The sequence below is a fragment of the Dipodomys merriami genome, unplaced genomic scaffold, assembly GCF_024711535.1.
Source record: "Dipodomys merriami isolate MVZ:Mamm:240054 unplaced genomic scaffold, mDipMer1.0.p SCAF_26, whole genome shotgun sequence".
Classification (NCBI taxonomy): domain Eukaryota; kingdom Metazoa; phylum Chordata; class Mammalia; order Rodentia; family Heteromyidae; genus Dipodomys; species Dipodomys merriami.
This window is the reverse complement of record NW_027204048.1, coordinates 17,557,655-17,570,432: the sequence shown is the minus strand read 5'-3', so window position 1 is coordinate 17,570,432 and position 12,778 is coordinate 17,557,655. Positions and strand designations below refer to the sequence as shown.

Genomic DNA, 12,778 nt, shown 5'->3' with positions numbered 1-12,778 from the left:
TCATCGAAAGCATGATTGCGTTTCTTTATGGCTAAGGATACAGCTCAAATTAGTTAGAAGAGAGGAATTTGGATGGATTCCTCATCAACGCTAAGAGTGATGGGAACGGATGTGGTAGGTATTCCAAGACACCCAGAGTGTGATGCTGTGGCTGAAGGCAATGCAGTGTGTTCGACGCTCCAGCCCCATGCTTTCACATCTCCTGAGATGCATTAATTGATGTTTGCTTTGTGCTCAGGCTGAAGGCTCTTTTATTATTATTTTTGAGCCCTTAACCTGTTTCATAATACTTTTTCTTCTGCCCATAAGCAGAAAAGAGATGCAATCACAGCTGAAGAGTGGACTTGCAGGTACACGAAAGCTTGAAATGAGAAAGCAGGAAAGTATCTGTCTTATTAACACATCAGTGAGATGAGAGGAAGGTTATCTTAGAGCAACAGCTAGAAAACTTTGGGTTCACGGATGATCCAATGATGACAGGAGCCTGCCTACCTGTTGTGTGCACCTGCTTTGTGCCAGAACTTGACCTCCTTTCTCTCTCCTAACTCTCCCAACATGGCACCAGTTCTTCTATCTTGATGGGAGAAGTTCTATCCATGGACACAAAATCCTGAAGCTAACAATGGCAAAGCACAATCCGCCACCTTCAGCTACAACATCACACGTCTTGGTGTCTGTTGAGTGTGTAATCGTGTGCGACACTACTCAAAGTGTCTGAAATCTTGAATGGAGGAGGTTTGGGGGTTGTTTGCATGTTAGTACTGGGCTTTGAACTTGCTAGAGACCTGCTAGGCTGATTCTCTACTACTTGAGCTATGTGTCTCCAGCTTGTTTCTTTGCTAGTTATTTTGGAAATGGAGTCTCTTGGACTTTTCTGGCTGGGTTGTTCTCAAGTCACAATCATCCAGATCTCAGCCTCCTTAGTAGCTAGGATTATAGGCATGAGCCACCAGTGTCTAGCTCCAAATCATACGTTCTTTTAATTATGATATCTTGACCTTAGGAGAACCAGCAGCTGTTTAGGATCTCACATAAGAATATACCTTATAATATATATGCATAGATGTGCATACAAATGTGTGTGTCTATATATATGTATATGCAGACACAGCTACATATTACATAAGTAATGTCAGATCATGAGGATCTAGGCCATGCACTGTTTGGGACACTGTAAAGAGAGATGATCAGTGAGTGTTTGGGCCACACTACGCTGGCTGTTCTGTGAAGAGAAAGGGGGGATGCTCAGGGGAAGGAAGTTTTGTCAGGAAGCTTTCTCCATAGTATGGGTAAGATAGGACCTAGGATACTGGCAGTGGGAACAGAGGACTATGGGCACATGGACTAAAAGCAAGAATGTTGGAGTAAGCTAGACCGAGGCTCCAAGGATGATCTCATAGCTCCCAGTGTCTGTGATTGTGTCAATGATTACTTCGTTTCCAATTCCCCGAGTACTGAGTCATGGAAGGAGGGATAGTTGGGGAGGAGGCTGGTGATTTTCAGGACAATAGCCTATCGAAGGAGAATGTTCAGTAGACAATTGTACGTGTGTGTCTGAGTCTCCAGGCTGGAATTACACTGTGCTGTGCTTGAAAAGACAGGTGCATCACCTTCACATTGCCGACCAACTAGAAGGTGCAACAGCAGCCACAAAGCCGCATCTCCTTGGGTTCCCCCTCTCCCCGCCACGGTGCAAACAGAGCCTGGAATAAAAGTCCACGATTAATGTCTATGAGGAAGCGAGGTGACCATGTGTTTTATGGACATGAACTGTAGAGACAGTCACTGATAGACACTTACTTGGCACAGGATGAGCATCCAGGCAGCAGGAAGCAAGGAATCAAGGGAACCAAGAAGACAACTGAAGTAAGAGCTCAGCAGACAGCACCAACGATCAGCAGAAAAAGTGACATTTGCAATGACATCAAAGACAAGCCAGATGCTCGCTTCGGCAGCACATATACTAAAATTGGAACGATACAGAGTAGATTAGCATGGCCCCTGCGCAAGGGTGACATGCAAATTCGCGAGGCGTTCCATATCTTTTTAGCCATTCAATGGACAAGGGTCTCATATCTAAAATATACCTGGAACTCAAAAATTAAATCCCCCCAAAACAAATCTTCAAAGAAACAACTGCCCAACAAATAAGTGGGCTAATGACTTAAAGAGAAACTTCTCTGAAGAGGAAAGAAGGATGGCCAATAGACACATGAAGAAATGCTCAACCTCTCTAGCCATAAAAGAAATGCAAATCAGAACAACATTGAGATACCATCTCACACCAGATAGAATGGCAAAAATCAAGAACTCTAATAACAACAGATGCTAGAGGGGATGTGGACAGAAGGGAACCTTACTGCATTGTTGGTGGGAATGTAAACTTGTTCAACCACTTTGGAAAGCAGTATGGAGGTTCCTCAAAAGACTCCACATAGAGCTCCCCTATGACCTGGCAATCCCACTTTTGGGCATTCACCCAAATGTTCACAAACAAGACCACATTAAAGCTACCAGCACGACTATGTTTATTGCAGCATTATTTACTATAGGTAAGATATGGAACCAACCCAGGTGCCCCTCAGTAGATGAATGGATCAAGAAAATGTGGTATATATACACAATGGAATTCTATACCTCCATCAGAAAGAATGACAAAGCTTGGAAAAAATTATATTAAGTGAAGTAAGCCAGGCCCAAAGAAACATAGGTCCCATGTTTTCCCTTATTTGCAATAACTAGTATATGTCTGAGTCAAGCAGAAAAGGTCAGATAAGTTGATGTTAGGGAAATGAACCCTAATATGTATTCAAATTTTTTCTTTCATGCGATTGTTTCTAACACATTTATAAGATTATTTCTTTGTTGCTTTGTTTGTCCCTCCCCCATGGTATAACCCCTGCTTTCACTGTATTTGATGTTGTTATAATTTGTGGAGGGGAAGAGAAAAAACAAATGGTTTAACTAGGGATACAGGTGGACCCATTGCAACAATGAGAAGTACAAGATGTTATGTCAAAAAACGAACTTTACAACTTTGGTTGGGGGGGGGTAGAGGAGGATTGGGTAGGGTGAGATGGGAGGATAGGAAGGGGTGGGAAGGGTGAACAAAGGAGGAGGCTGCAATGCTTGATAAGAAATGTACTCATTATCTTGCCCATGTATTTGTAACCCCTCTGTACAGTATTTTCACAATAAAAACAACAAAAAAAGACAAGCCAGGCCTTTGAGCTCCAGGGCTTACAATCAACATGGCATTCGAGGAGTGAAATAATGACTCTGTAACAGCAGAGCAGCAAAACAGCATGGGTGTGGGAGGAGTCTTTAGAAAGACTTTTGGGGAAACCTGGATCCAAGACCAATGGTCCCCCCAGATGAAGGCTCCTTGGGGAAGCCCTGGCCAGTTGTTTATCTCACACGGAGCAGCAGGTGCTCAGGTCAGAAAGAGTTACTGAAATTCTGATTTAAAAAGTAGGACAGGAAATAGAGCCAGGAAGATTCAGAAAGAAAAGCTGTCATATTTTTGAAAATTATACAAAAACAACAGAGGGCAAAGCTCTAGTGAACGAAGCTAAGGAAATACTCTTAAAGCTTATCTCCTCCTAAATGCTCAGGAAAATGAATTTCATGTTAAGTGATCAAAGGAGTGCACCCAGACCAAGATTATTTTTTTGTTAAAAGAGGTAACAAGGAAGGAAAGAACCATAGGGAATAAAATAACTGTACTAAGGTATACCATTGAAAATATAAAAACTGCAATACATTTAGATAGATAACAGATAGATGATAGATAGATGACAGATAGATTAGATAGATAGATGATAGATAGGTAGACAGACCATAGAAGTCAGATAGATTGATGGATAAATCTAATGATGATAGGTAGATTTATAGGTAGGTAGGAGGGTAGGTAGATAGAAGGATGGTAGATTAAAAATAATAAAGACAGTCAGATACTAAATTTGAGTCCCAGTGTTGGATCTTAAATAAACAAATAAAGAAAATTAAAAAAGGATGGTAGATTGACAGATAAATCAGTTGATTGATACATACATACATAAATATATACATGATAGGAAGATAGATTATAGATGATAGCTACATGGATATAGGATAGCTATGTATATAAAAAATTAAATAGATGATAGATAGATGACAGATAGATGATAGATATACAGATTCATAGAGAGATAAAAGAAGAAAGTAGATCACATGCAGATATATTTGATTTTTTCCTTTCCAGTAATTATATGCTTTATGAAAGTATCTCTTTGTTGAGACTGTCCTGTGTATAAATAAAGCAATGAACAATTACACAATCTTCAAATTTTATTATCCCTCATGACCTTACAAATTCAAATTCTTAGTTCAAAATAAAGGAGCGATACATATAAAATAAAAGCTGGTAAGTAAAATTCTTGCCGTCTTTTCTTGCAGAGACCTGTTAGTAGGAACCCAGAACTAAGTCTGTTTTTTTTTTAAGGGATATTTATTTATTTATTTATTGTAAAGGTGATGAACAGAGGGGTTACAATTATATAAGTAAGGTAATGAGTACATTTCTTTTCAGTGTTACCCCATCCCTCATTTTCTCCCACTTTCCCTGACCCCCGCTCCCGTCTCTTCCCAAACTGTAAAGTTCATTTCTAACATAGTGTCTCATGAGTTTTGCTGTCGCATTGGTTCACCCTGTGTCCCACTGTGTCTGTGATTCCCTTCCCTTCCTAAAATCAGATCAAGTTATATACAACACAGAGGGTACTGAAATCAGAAACAGTGACCATAGGGAATAAACCAGGACAGAGAGAGAGAGAGAGCGAGTGAGCAAGAGAGAAAGAGAAAGAGAGAGAGAGGAAATACAAAAGAAGTAACTGAAAACAGTACACTAAAAAACAAAAAACAAAAGATAAAACATAAAGAAACACCTCTTGTTTCCATGTTATCAAGTTCATTTTGATTAGCATCATTTTATATGGTCATGTGTACATAGCTATTGGGCTTTTGTGATCCTCTGCTAGGACTATCCTAGGTGTATACTAATTATTTCAAATGAGGGGAATGATGGAGCCTGTGTTTCATTGGGTCTGGCTTACTTCACTTAATATGCTTTTTTCCAAGTCTTTCCATTTCCTTATGAATGGAGTGATGTCATTCTTTCCAATGGAATCATAGAACACCAGTGTGGGGTGTGTGTGTGTGTGTGTGTGTGTGTGTGTGTGTGTGTGTGAGTGTGTGTGTGTGTGTGTGTGTGTGTGTGTGTGTGTGTATTTTTCTTGATCCATTCATCTAATGAGGGACATCTGGGTTGGTTCCATATCTTAGCTATGGTGAATAATGCTGCAATGAACATAGTTGTGCTGGTAGCTTTAGTGTGGCCTTGTTTAGTGTGTCCATCTGGGTAAATGCCCAGGAATGGGATTGCTGGGTCATAGGGGAGCTCTATGTTTAATCTTTTGAAGAACCTCCATGCTGCTTTCCAGAGTGGTGAAACAAATTTATAATCCTACCAATAGTGTAGTAGCATTCCCATTTTGGTCATTTTCTTGGCAATGGACATTCTAAGTGGAGTGAGGTGGAACCTCAATGTTGGTTTGATTTGCATTTGTTTTATGGTGAGAGATGTTGAACAATTCTTCATGTTGGCCATTCTTATTTCTTCTTCAGAGAGAAGTTTCTCTTTAAGTCTTTAGCCCACTTATTGATGGCCAAGAACTAATTCTACCTATAAAGAGATTAGAAACAGTGACAACTGCTACTGTCATAAGCATTCCTAAAGTCCCATTCTCCATGGCAAGCAATTAGAACACATTAAAGAAAAGGCTGAATTTAGTCTGATGCAGGAAATCTGGAAGATAAGCCTGGAACATCTCATGATAGTAGCAAGACTTTATCCATGGTGGGGAGGCGAGGGGAGAGGTGATCAAAGGATTCAGGAGTGAAACAGAAACCTCTCCTATTGGTCAAAGCATCACAAACATCAGTAAAAGATCTGCAATTCATTGAAACAAATGAATGGGTTTAAACCATGATATTAAAAACACTAAGTTGTTCATTCTGAAAAGTAGGAGATGAGAAGAAGGAAAAATCCAGCAAAGCAAGCTTATTAATTACACAAGGACCACACTGCAGATCAAGGCTGTGACAAAGGTCAGGACTAGAGAGATGACGAAGCCCAGAGATGATTATCAGGCTAAACCTTGCTCATAGGTCCATCTATGAATGTCATTATTTCAAAGGCTATATTCTCGAAAGCATATACAGCATAATCAATATATATACATGTATGTATGAATATATATGTGTTAGGAACTCAGAGCAAAGAGGAAATAGCAGAAAAATGTAATGAAATTGGGCTAAAGTTAACATGCAAAATATTAACCATGAGGTCCTTTATGCTTGCTGAACATGGAAAAGAATTTACAACAAATAAGGAAAACACTATCAGTTCAAATTGTTACCTTGTGTATCAATACACACACACATAATAATCCTCTTAAGCTATTTCTTCTTAATGGCTAAAGGAATTAATCCTATGGGTCTCAAATGTGACACAACAAAAGAATTTAAAGAACCTTTTATATATACATATTTTTCAGAAAATATCACAGCCTCTCTTAACCTAGGGTTATATCAAAACACTATATACAACTAGTTTTAGAGAGAGCAAAATGCTATGATTCAGTTCCTTTATGAACGCAGTCCACATCAGAGCACTCATGTGATAAAATCTGCAATCACACAACCACTCTGTATCCTCTCTGTAAGGTGATCAATATGTTTGCCTGAGCTCTGTGGGGCAGTGTAAGACTAGCAGCCACTAAAAGGTTCAAGTGATCCAGCGGGAGCCTGGGCTCACAGAACAGGAAAACCCTTTGGCTTGACGGTTGGCCAACCAAGTTGCCAAGAGCGCAGAGCGGGGAGGTGTGCTGGCATTGGTCGGCTACTCAGGTTTACTGTGTGCACCAGCAGAAACCTCCTCCTAGGAACTCTGGGCTGAATGTAGAAGCAAATAATCCAAAAGTAAACAGCAATCCCACAGTGCCTCCTCCTTTTTCCGCTTTGGGATATAAAAAGCATCTGCAAACATATGCTCCCGCTGGATGTTTCTTTATGGTGCTCTCTCCACAATGACATGTAGGAAAAAACAACAGCCACAGCCTACGATCTCTTTCCAAGCCTGCATCTCTTGTTTGCCATTTACAAAGGACAGAAATGTGGTGTGCAGATAATGGGGAGGCTGGGGGAGAAAAAGGAGGGTAGTTTTATTTGGGGTTACCTGGGATATGCATGAATGCAGGACTGAGGCTCAAAAATGGAGCTCAGGATCATACTCTGCAGGCATCCTCTTCCATTCAGAGTCAAATTGAATTGAACTCTGGCCATAGGGGAGACAGTGACTGGTTCTTTGAATGACAGCTGCCTCCCATACCATGTCCTGTGCTTGGGTGATCGCCATCATAATTAAGATCAATAATAACTAATATTAATGATGGGGCTATGGTATCTTCAAATGCCACTTTCAATGTGCATGGAAGCAAAATGATAAAACCATACACATTAAAGCAGTCAGGATTTAAAAATGTTAATATAAAGGTGATGTACACAGGGGTTACAGTGACATACGTCAGGTAATGAGGACATTTCTTTTTGGACAATGTCACCCTTTCCCTCACTTTCTCCCATTTTTTTCCTCCCGTCCCCACCACAAGTTGTATAATTCATTTTCAACAGATTGTCTAGTGAGTAACAAGACTGCATTTGTTCACCCTTTGTCCCTCTCTTCCTGTGCTTCTCCCCTTACCCTCCCAAAGACAGATACATGAACAAACAAGACGAAAAGAAAATACAACACAAGCAACAACAAAGAAAAAGCCTTCTTATTTCCATTTCCTTCAACAGTCAGGATTTTTAATTTGGTAAGGGAATACATTTTCTCTACCGAACTTCCAGATTTCTGCTGTGATTGCTAGGACAGGAGAAAACTAACAAGCAAATGAATAAATAAAATCCTAAGGTGTTGCTTTTTTCCCTCCTTGGCAACCTTTGTACCACGAAGTAGGAGTAACATTTTGAGGCAGTGGGTCACAGAATGGAGCTGTCATTGGGACTTTCTTGGCAAATTCAATATTAAAGCTTAAGGAGACAGCACATTACCATGTGAATACAAAAGAGTTTGTGCCAGCTAGAGGTCTAGTAGTTCTGAGTGTGAAGCACATGCCTAGAGCTTTCTATTTCTCACAAAGTCTTTGAATATTAACTCTGGAAGTCTAGGAAGAGTTTCCAAGACAGCTAAATGACCTTTGCATATTTGAGAAGCAAAGTGTTAATAACTGAACTGAACTAAATTGAATTGAATATGAAGTCTAATAGTAGCAAGCAGAGTCAACAATTATATTCTAATGATTTCCCAAAATGAATATACAATTTCACTTTCTATTTTCTGCCGTTGATTGAGATGGCCTGTTGAAAACAGCAATCACAGTGTTTCCTTTCCTGAAGGCACCTGTGTTTCCCAGAAGAAAATGGATTTGTCTTCTTGTTTTTGTTCTGATACGCCATAAAAATAAATTTAAAAAATATGCTGTTCTTAGAGCGATGAAGCATGCAATTCAGATTCACCCAGATATGCTTTGTTATGTCTGGCGCCATATTCTCTGTTTAGAAATACTGGCTTCGGGAACAGACTTCATCATCCTCGGCCAGGAAGGGGACTAGGTGGGCTTGGGTGATATAACCATGCCACAAAATGCAAGGAGGCCCCACTACTGAGGCCATCCATGAGCTTTTATCACTCACTGGAAAGGTAGAGCCTCTTGTACACACTTACCCGAGGGTATCAGCTTTAATTCTGCCCCAGGACCACTATAAAGCTGTTCTGCCCTTCATCCACTTAGCCTTTAATCCACTCAACTAATATTTATTGTCTTCTGATCTATGATGATGATGATGATGATGATGATGATGATGATGATGATGATGATGATGATGATGCTGGTCCTGGGGCTTGAAGTCTGGCCCTGGGCTTCTTTTGCTCAAAGCTAGCACCCTATCACTTGAGCCACAGTACCACGTTTGGCTTTTTCTGAGTAGTTTAGTGGAGATAAGAGTCTCACAGACTTTCCTGCCTGAGCTGGCTCCAAACCATGATCCTCAGATCTCAGCCTCTTAAGTAGCTAGGAAATACAGGCATGAGCCACCAGCGCCTAGCTATCTCTTACTGTTTTAGGTATTCACTGAGCAAAAGTAAAATTCCTGGTTCTCACAGTCTACTAAAACAATACAATTTCAAAACCATCATTATAAATAAGACATGCTATGATATGACAGAACAGGTTAAATGCTCTGGCTAAGAGAGAAGGAAGTAGTAAAATAATCCAGGAGTTCCAGAAAGAGTTGTGGCTTTAGATGCAGGTGTTTGGATTTATGGGGAACAGTGGACATCAGTGAGAACACATTGCAGCACTGATCTGAGCGAAATGTGGATTGAATCAGGTAGAAAATTGTTGAAAGAGTTCTACACAAATGAGATAGGTCCATGTGACAGGATTATGCTGCATCTGTTTAAAAAGAAAAAAAAAAAAGCAGTGAAAAGGGAAGTGTGGTTGACTGGGATGAGTGAGAGTGAGGAAACAAGCCAGAGAGATAAAAGAGCCTAGATAGTACTTAGATCATGAATGAAATGCTGAAAACAATGAGGAATCACGGTGAGATTTTGAGAAGAATGAGATTAAAGTATTCCAAGTATAGTGGGATCATTCTGGATGCTTTTGTAAAATAAAGAACTAGGAAGTAAAGGTAAGGTGAAAGAAGACCAGTTGAGGGCTATAGTGATATTCTAAGCCAACCATGATAGTAGATTGGCCCACCCTCATCATAAGAAGAGGCTGGATTCTCAACATGTTTTAAAGGTAGAACCTCCAAGACTTCCTGATGGAAGTATACATATATATATATATATATATATATATATATACATATACATATACATATATATATATGTATGGACACACACACACGAACATGTATATATATATATATATATATATATATATATATATATATATATATATATATATATATATATACATATGGTGAAATAGAGGAGAAGCAGAGGTACCTAACTCTAAGATATTTTGTTTGGCTAGTTGGAGGTAAGGATTTGCTAGTTACTAATATGAGAAATAATATTGGTAGAGAAAATTGATTAATTAATGAAGACTTTCATTTTGATTTTGGATAAATTTGAGATACTGTATGTGTAGGAATCTAACGGAATGTCTCAAGAGACTGGATGAATGAGTCAGGAGTGAAGTTAAGGCTGAAGATAAATATTTTGTAATTATTGTTATCAATAGGTTGTCTGATATTGTAAAGCTCAGTGAGATCATCACAAGGTTACAAAAGAAAAATGTAGAAAAGAGATCCATGGATGGAGTGTTGGGGCACCCCAATGTCAACAGTAAGGGGAAGATGATTGGGTAGCAGGAAGGTTCATGGAAAACCAAGGGGAAATATTAATAGGAATCTAAATAAGAGGAGAGTTTCTAGGAGGAGGGTCACATGTCAAGGTTTGTTCACAATCATGAACAAGAATGGCTAAGAGTTGATTGGTGAGTTGGGCAATGTGGAAGCCATTGCTAACTTCCAGGAAGAGCATGTGGAATTAGGTTGAAGGATGCAATAGTATGAAGTAAAAGTGAGAGAACAGGATACAGTTAGAACAGATAGATTTCAAGGAGTCTTGGTGTCAAGGAAACTTAGAGAAATGGTTCAAGGGTTTTTAGGCGATAATAGGGTAGAAAAGGATGGGTTTTGTAAGATCGGATACATGAGATATGGAAAAAATAATAGCATGCTTCTATTCTAATGGGAATTGGTTCTTGCCAATCTGATTATTCTGTAGTGCTACTCTGCTATTAGCATTCTATCTTATCATAGATATTTCTATATTCACAGCAAATAGTTTAATGCTTTTTGTAGAATAAGTGAATTTGGGGTTATTTTTAATATAAACAGCAAAAGAAGCTGATGTAAGTTCATGCACAAAGAAGTTTAACAATTCAGCCCCAGGGCTGGAAAAGTTGGAGGTCTACAACCCAAAGAGTTCTAAACTATAGAAGAGGATCTTAGCCAACAAAGCAATTATTACATGTTACTCATCAGTTATAAACTACCATATTAGAACCTTATCATCACTAGCATGTGATAATGGTCCCTAATTCAATGATTACTCCAACACTAGAGAATACATTGGAACTCCTAAAAGGGGTGACACGAATGGTCATGAATTCATGGCTGACAAAACTGAATGCAACATACTTCAGTTCGTTTTCTCTTCCCAATCAAAATCTTACTCTATTTGGGGTGAATGGAAAACTCAGTTTCATTCATCCTTGGGACTTCCCATTCCAACAGGAACAGGTGGGCTTTATTTAGTCCAGATTCATTGTAGTCATTGTGATGCACTAATGTGGCACCCAACAGTGTCCTCTCAGAGGCCAGAAGCCTGCATGACTAGCCCTTCTTCCTACCTAAATGTTTCAAATCATTCATTTTCCTCAGATCAGTCCTCCATCTCAAGGGGGAAAATGGCCATGGTAAAAGAGAGAGGAAGTGTTTGTACTAATACTGAACAATTTATATTTACCACTGTAATTTCTGTCCCTACCCCAGCTAATACCCTCCATCACCATCTTCCTCGTAGCAAACAGCTTAGACAAGCTATACCTGCTAATAACTTCACTGTCAGTAGGAGCATAGCTATAGCACTGACAAGTGTTTCTTGCCCATGGTTCATTTCAGTTGCAAATGGGCTGTGGCTTCTTTGTTCGTGATGTGGCTTGTCTAAGCTGCTTTTATCTGGCCTCATGGCCAATACAAAAAGGATGATAGTACTGCCATGAAATGATCTCTTAAATTTCTGTTTGTAGATCACGACCGCTCTGTTTCTTGTGTAAAACAAATCCCAGATGAGGCTTGAAGGCCGACTTGATTGGATCGAGAAGCACTTAGGAAGTTAGTAACACGACGTCTTGAGTACTTCTCTGAGACAGTTTCAGGAGAAGATTAACTGAGTGGGGGACACCTGCCCTAAATATGGCTTGGGTCCCAGACAGAACAGAATTGGGGGGAAAAGACAGAACCCTTTAGACAAACATCCTCTGTGCTTCCTGCCATTTAGTGGGCGGCTTTTCTCTGCCATGTTCTCCCTCCCCATGATGGATGGAAACCTCTGTGCCCATCTGCCAAAAGGGATCTCTCCTCCTTTGAGTTCCCTCTGTCATGTATTTTGGGTGGAGAAGTATGTTGCTTACTCCGTAAGACATAAACAAAGGAAACCTCATGTATCCATCCAACTTGCCCCCCTGTACATTTTCAGAAACTAAAATACTGTCTCTTTCCTGGGGGGAGAGAAGCAGCAGTGAAAAGAATAAAGCCAGCTAGCATTCTCTTTTTCATTAACTTAATCTGCAGTTTGAAGTCGCATCCATTCTAGAGGAAATTTAGGAGAGTGGATCTTTTAATAAGGGAATTGGTGGCAAAAATCCTACTTCCTTCCACATACCTTTTTTTTTTTTGGAAGATATCTGCAAAAGAGATGTTTGTTTTCTGTGTTTCCTTTGAAACTTTAAGTCTCCCCATTTCGTTTTCAGATTAAAGCTCAATGAAGGGAATAAAATACTTATACTATTGGAAGTTCAGTTAGGATATTGCAGCTGTAATTACTCACTCCTGTGAATCAGTATATTTTTAGATGCTCGGCCATGACCCTTTATTA

General features: G+C 39.5%; 1 non-coding gene across 1 annotated transcript; it reads left to right on the top strand.

Moving 5' to 3' along the window:
- The first annotated feature begins 1,939 nt into the window (after positions 1-1,939).
- LOC138837037 (U6 spliceosomal RNA) lies at positions 1,940-2,046 on the top strand. The gene has a single exon (XR_011375140.1). It is a non-coding gene; the product is annotated as a U6 spliceosomal RNA (small nuclear RNA).
- Positions 2,047-12,778: the final 10,732 nt, after the last annotated feature.